At 36.4% G+C, this 6,212-nt stretch overlaps 1 long non-coding RNA gene across 1 annotated transcript; it reads right to left on the bottom strand.

Annotated features, from left to right (window-relative positions):
• Positions 1–108: 108 nt before the first annotated feature.
• Positions 109–6,088, bottom strand: LOC122192460. Its single transcript, XR_006182614.1, has 3 exons — positions 5,659–6,088; positions 2,217–2,400; positions 109–252 (listed from the first exon to the last, which is right to left on the bottom strand). It is a non-coding gene; the product is annotated as an uncharacterized LOC122192460 (long non-coding RNA).
• Between the last annotated feature and the right edge of the window lie 124 nt (positions 6,089–6,212).

Here is a 6,212-nt window from a genome sequence, read left to right as displayed (position 1 = left end):
GGTGCCCGGTGCTAGTGCAACCCTCTGCTGTCCTGCTTCTGGTTGATAAGATAGGACTAAACAATACTGATTTTAATTTTAAAGAATATCAAGATAGTCAACTTACTTCTCTAATGAACTTTTTTCTAATCTCTCTTTCTCTTTCCTCTGACGTTCTTTGTTCTTCTTGACTCGAGCCTCCCAGAGTCCTCTTATGAGCGAAAAGTCAAATATTATCACCTGATGCCCCATACTGCTGACATTAAACTTCTCCTGCAAGAACAAGGCATCGTGAACATTTAATGCAAGCACTAAGGAAAAAATAAGGAAAACAACCATCATGTTTCAGCAAACCTACCTGGGCAAAGAAGAATCCAAAATAATACTAATACAATGTGCTCTCTACCTTATATATTTTTTCTAGAGTTTTGTGCCCATAGTGATCAATGCAGCATAGAAGGGATTTCCACACAAAATCAACTATAGACGAGGGCTGAATGTTGAATTTATTGAGCCCTGCACTTTTCCCTTTCTAAAATAAAGACACAGTTGCAAAGAACTACTAATCTGATGAAAATAATTTGAATGACTTTGTGTTTTCTTACAATCTAGGCAACGAGCATTGAAAGAAGTAATAAATTATTTATTAATCATAAATCATACACTTCAGCTTGAGTTCCCACTGTATTGTTTTTTATGCAGCCACGTTGATTCTGTCTCATAGTAATTGTGTCCATAAATATATCCTTATCTGTGAAATGTGTTGAAACACCTGCCCTATAACATACAGTGAAAGATTAACAATTGTTGAAATAAGTTAGTGTTTGTGAACACGATACCAATTTATAAGTACATGTAGAGTTTCCTTCCAGCAGTTCAAAGTATAAAAGTATTAGGTTCTGAGAACATCTTTTTATGTGCGGTTAAGAACTGAACTGAACTAGAGGCTAGTTCATCAATCTTTCTCTGTTGAATTAAGAAGACAGAAAAACTTCTTGCAAGGAGCCTTCCTTTTCCTGAAGTCAGTGATAAAGTACTCATTCCCTTTAATAAGCATCATGCTTGAGCTTGGCCAGATAAGAACTTTAAAGTCTTTCAGCTCTAGGAAAGAAATCTACAGTATCTTTAATAAGAGAAAACCTTATAGTTACACCTTATGAAACATAGTGTGACTAGCAATATGATGTTCCTTCCTAATTTGTAGCAATGGTTCAGTGGCAAAAAGAGAAAAAAACATCCTTGATATCACTAACAGAAGTGCAGATATAAATTTTCATAAGTAAAGCAGTACTCCTTTAGTCTCTTGTTGGAATCACTGGTGAGAGTGCAAGCCTCACAACACTTTTTTTTTTTTTTTTTTTCATTAAATGCAGCTACATTATCTACCAGTGACTTCTGTCAAGTTTAGTCCTTCAAAAAGTGATCCACTAAACCACTGTGAACGTGTATTATTAAATAGAAATTTGAAAGATTTTAAAAACAATTGCTTCCACCAAGATAGAAGTACTTTGTTTAAGGTTAGGTTTTTTAGATGCTACTTTTATTATACCACTCATTAGCTTAAAAAAAAATAATGGAAAGAATGAAACTGCACTGAAATATCTACTGATAATTGGGAAAGTAATGTGCCCTTTCCCTTACAGGATATTTTTAAGGTTTCTGTTTTTCTGTTATAATACTGAGGAAGAAGCAGAAAATATTCTCCCCTCTACATTGTTCCACTTGTAGTTTCATAACTGCCTCTTTCTTCTTCATCTCTCTTTAATACACAACATACAAAGAAATAATATTTTCTGAGCCAGAAAACACCCTCATATCCTCTAGAAGACACATAATGTGTACTAAAATGAATTATGCAGATATACACTAAGAAGAAAGGTTCCTACCTGTCCACCTTATTTGTCATAATTGTAAAACTACTCCAAATGCTGGCACAGAGATACTGGTAAGAGATTGATATTTTTATAAGACAAAGTCTTCTTTACCTTAGTAAAGATCTTAGATCTACTATCTTTGCTGTTCATAGAGGTTGTTTATATTTACAAGCACTAATAATTACGCAAAAAATAATTTTATAGCTTATCTGTTACTGGTTGCTGACAATAGACAAGTTAAAAACCTGCTAATAATAGTGTAAAGAGAATGATGACCTTATTCTCAGTTGAATGGTTTATCAATAATCAGATATACCTTTTAAAATTGCTTTCATCTGTTATCACCTAAAATAAAACACTCACCTCAATTGTCTAAACGAAGAAACAGCAGCAAGGACTTCCTCCTCACAGTCACTGCAGTCACTCTGCAGGCTCTAATTCATTTTAATTCATAGCTAGCGTTTTGGGAGGGCTATTGCGGGAGCCGAATTGCTGAGAGATGTTGAAGTGGCAGTTGAGCACTCAAACTCTGTTAAACCTAGATGGCCTTAATCAACACAAAGTCTAAGTGAATTCTGTAAGTATTTTATTTTTTTTACTTGTTTCCCATCTTCCTGTCTGCCAGGTTAAGTCATCTGTTCTTTATTAAGACATTGGTCTAGTAGAGACTCAAGGTGAAAAAGTTCATTTGACTTTCATCCACAAATTGGATTACATTGCATGCATTGGGATTTCACTGCAATTGTAAAACAAAAAAAAAGTGGAATACAGCTAGGAGGTAAGAGGTGCCCATCAAAACTCCTGAGGACTATTCTGTTCAAACTGAACACAGCCACAAATATGATGTGAAGACAGCATCTACCAAGGCATAATTAGGTGGTTGAAAGTTTAATGCTGTCTTACCTGGGTAACAACTACATCTGTAATCTGCTGGAGATTATCAGTTCACCTTTCTTATCTAACATTCTACAAATGCTCTTTCAGTCTTATTAGAATTATTAGTGGAAACGCATCATGAAAGAAAGGCTCTTCAGCAATGTAATCTGCGAGAGATACAAAAGTAATGTATCCTATTTTATTATGCTGGCCTATGACATCACTGATGCTTGCTGGTCATTCATAGAGACCAAACAGTGGATGTGTGTTTGCCAAATCAGGCAGTGTGTGGTGTGTTTCAGCAGTGGTGACAGCAACATGAAAGATGAGCCATGTTCCAAACAGCTGTGCACAACTGTCACACCATGAAATGAAGTGTCTCAATCTGCTCGTCCATGCAAATCAATGGATTACAACCAGGAAACTGTATACGGAGCTGACTCTTGGCTTCAGAGGAAATGATGGTAGCAATACTGAAATATTGCAAATTTTGTGCCAGGTGGGTGCCACAAATGCCCACGCAGGAAGAGAAAGAACACCATATGGAAGTTTGTCAGAATCTATCAAACCAATATGAGAATAAGACAGTGCTGACTAAGCTGAAGGCTCACACTTTCTGAGTTAAGACAGAGAAGAATACCAGGTTCTCTTGCTGCATGGTAACACAAGGGCCATATCAGTATGAAGACTGTGGCGCACATTGCCAGTCTTGGCCCTACCACACGCAACATATATTCTGGATTTGGCACCTTCTGACTTCCACCTGTTCAAGTCAATGAAGTAAATAAGCTGAGTGGGCAACACTTTCCTTGCAACAATGCCATGACAGCAGCTGTGAAGCAGTGAGTCACCTCTGCTGCTGCAGATCATTATGAGCACAGCATGCAGACTCTTGTTCATTTCTGGTGAAAGTTAATAGTGGTAGCTACATTGAAAAATAGTGTTTTGTAGCAGAAAATTTGCTGTATCAAATAGTGTTACTGTGCTCTTTATATCTGTTGTAGTTTCCACGGAAATAAATAGGAGCCATTACATTTGGAGTGATCTAGGCATCATAATGAGAGTACAGAACTTTCCAAGGAAGAGGACGGTCAGTAACATAAAGAGAAGAAAATATCTGCTTAGATATCTGCATGGAATATTTTTATTTTATCTTTTATTTTATTTTATTTTGTAAATTCCTCTAAAGATATTCAGATAGTTCTCTAGCACCTGCCTTATATTTTCTTCTTCCTGTTGTATGAGGACCCAGAAGCCATAGATTTAAATCTATTCATTAAGGTGTTTAAAAACCACAGATTGAAGAAGGTATCTGCCTTATAATATCTGCATTCTTTATTACTTATTATTTATTACTTATTGTTATTTAGTAGATCTGGTATGCTACGTCTTTAAAAACCTTGTTCCTTATAGCTACTGATATCTCCAACCCCACTGACTGCTCTACCACAGACTTGCTAGATATTTTCAAGGCTATCTTTGAAAATAGCCAGTACTCTCTCTCATGTCTGCTGAGTTCTACCTATCCTCACTTGGCCGTTGGCCCCCGTTACCAATGCAGCTTTTGACTCTTTGTTTTGGTTTGTTTTTCTGTTTTGTTTCTTTTACTGGGTTTAGGAAAAACAAGGAAAATGATCATTTGCACTACATCTGGAAGTGTTACAAGCCTGTGCTACAAAAGGCCACTCAAGCAACTGGGTTTTAAAATGTTAAAGGAGCTTCATCTGAGTAAGCTGTTCATATACTACCAGATGCCACAACATCACTGACCTTTGAGAATCAAACTGTTTAAGTACACATATGCTAAAAGTAACACTGAAATCCTACAGAAGTTCGCAGAACTGCACTTCAAAGTACAAGCTGCATTGGATTAACAATATACAACATTTCTGTAATAATTTTAGCACTGTACTGATGTATAGTCGCACTAAGGAGCGTACTACACAAAATTAAAGACAAAATTTTCTTTCAAAAGTAGTGGAGCACAGGGGGAAAACGTTCTTAAATATGAAAACTGTACAGCTTTCCAGGACTGACAATACCAAGTTTCCTATGGCTCTTTGGTGTCTATCAAAGTTATCCCTGTCTTGAGTGGTTTGAAAACAGCTAGTCAGATGGCAAAATTATATTAGTTTTATTATATGACAGTTTAGCCTCCTCTGAACAGTTTTAGTATCAGTGTTAATGGCCAACAAGTCTGTACTGTGCATTTGTAGAATAAGACCTATGTCTTCTCTTTAATCTCAAAGTTGTACAACGTAGTTTTGATATTACTAATCAGACAACATTAGTTAGTGTTAAAGCCCTCCAGAGTCTGAATGGGACCTTTCAGAATGAACACCAGGCATACCTTCATTTGCTGAGTTACCAAAATGTGAACATTTTTGTTCTTTAATTTGTTCAACAGTCTTGTTCACTTGAGACATTTCCTTTTAGATAATCACTATAGGAGACCTGCTGTAATCTTATTACTGCCTGGATTACATAGGGGAAAATGTGGGTGAAAATGTCTCCTAGTAATCTTGCAAATAATTTCTTATGAAATAAGCTCACTCACACAGTGTATGCTTCAGAATGATCAAGTCATTTATCCCATGAGTAATTCAAGAGAACTTGACATTGGATAGCATCTGAACATGTTTCTTTCTTTCTTTCTTTATGTACTTATTATGAAGGAAAGATTAAATTACAGAAATATGCTATGATTGAAGAAACAGTAGAAATGGTGACAATGTTCAAAGTTTACAACAAACACAGCTCATACGTGGGTCAGTGTTACACTGTGCCACTTTGGGAGAGGGAAGGAACTGCAGAACAGGAAGCTGCTCTACCATTCCTAGTCTTGCTGCTGGAAACAAGCCCTTGTTATATACCCTCAGGGCATTATTCTCCACACTGGATTTGCAGGTAAATTTGTAGCTAAACTCACCAAATATGCAGGTTTAATAGTTTGTTTTAGGGAAGAGATAGAAGCAGGTTTGTATACTTCAAATCACATATGCATCCATGTATAGGAAGCACATAGGCAGGGATCACAGCAGTCCCCAGTCTCCCTGGAGGCACTGGTCTGTAGACATCCAGAAAATTCTGCTACACCACAGAATAAATAGAAGTGGAAAGGGACAAGCTGCTTCAGGCTGGAGAAAGTCATCCTGACACTTGGACACAAGCCTAGATGTTTGGGGAGTTTGAAATGTTCCTTCCTGCTCCCTCAAGAGCACATTCTAAGCCAGCCAGCTCCTAGAAAAACAAACACAGACAGTAATACTTCCAAACTATTAGTACAGCTTTCACTGAAATTAATTTCAGAAATCAGCATTTTTGCATATCACAAGGTTTAAGCCTAAATGGTCTGATAAATCTAGTTAATTTTGAGTTTTCTACTTATATAAAGTAAGTTTTTAAGAACAGAATCTTAATTAAGATATCAGCCTGTTTCACAAAAAACAAACAAACAAACAAACAAACAAACAAACAAACAAA

The sequence above is a fragment of the Lagopus leucura genome, unplaced genomic scaffold (assembly GCF_019238085.1).
Source record: "Lagopus leucura isolate 7727_CA_CO unplaced genomic scaffold, USGS_WTPT01 32003-0_obj-0_obj, whole genome shotgun sequence".
Taxonomy (NCBI): domain Eukaryota; kingdom Metazoa; phylum Chordata; class Aves; order Galliformes; family Phasianidae; genus Lagopus; species Lagopus leucura.
The sequence above is the reverse complement of the archived record's forward strand: the minus strand, read 5'-3'. Positions and strand labels throughout refer to the sequence as shown.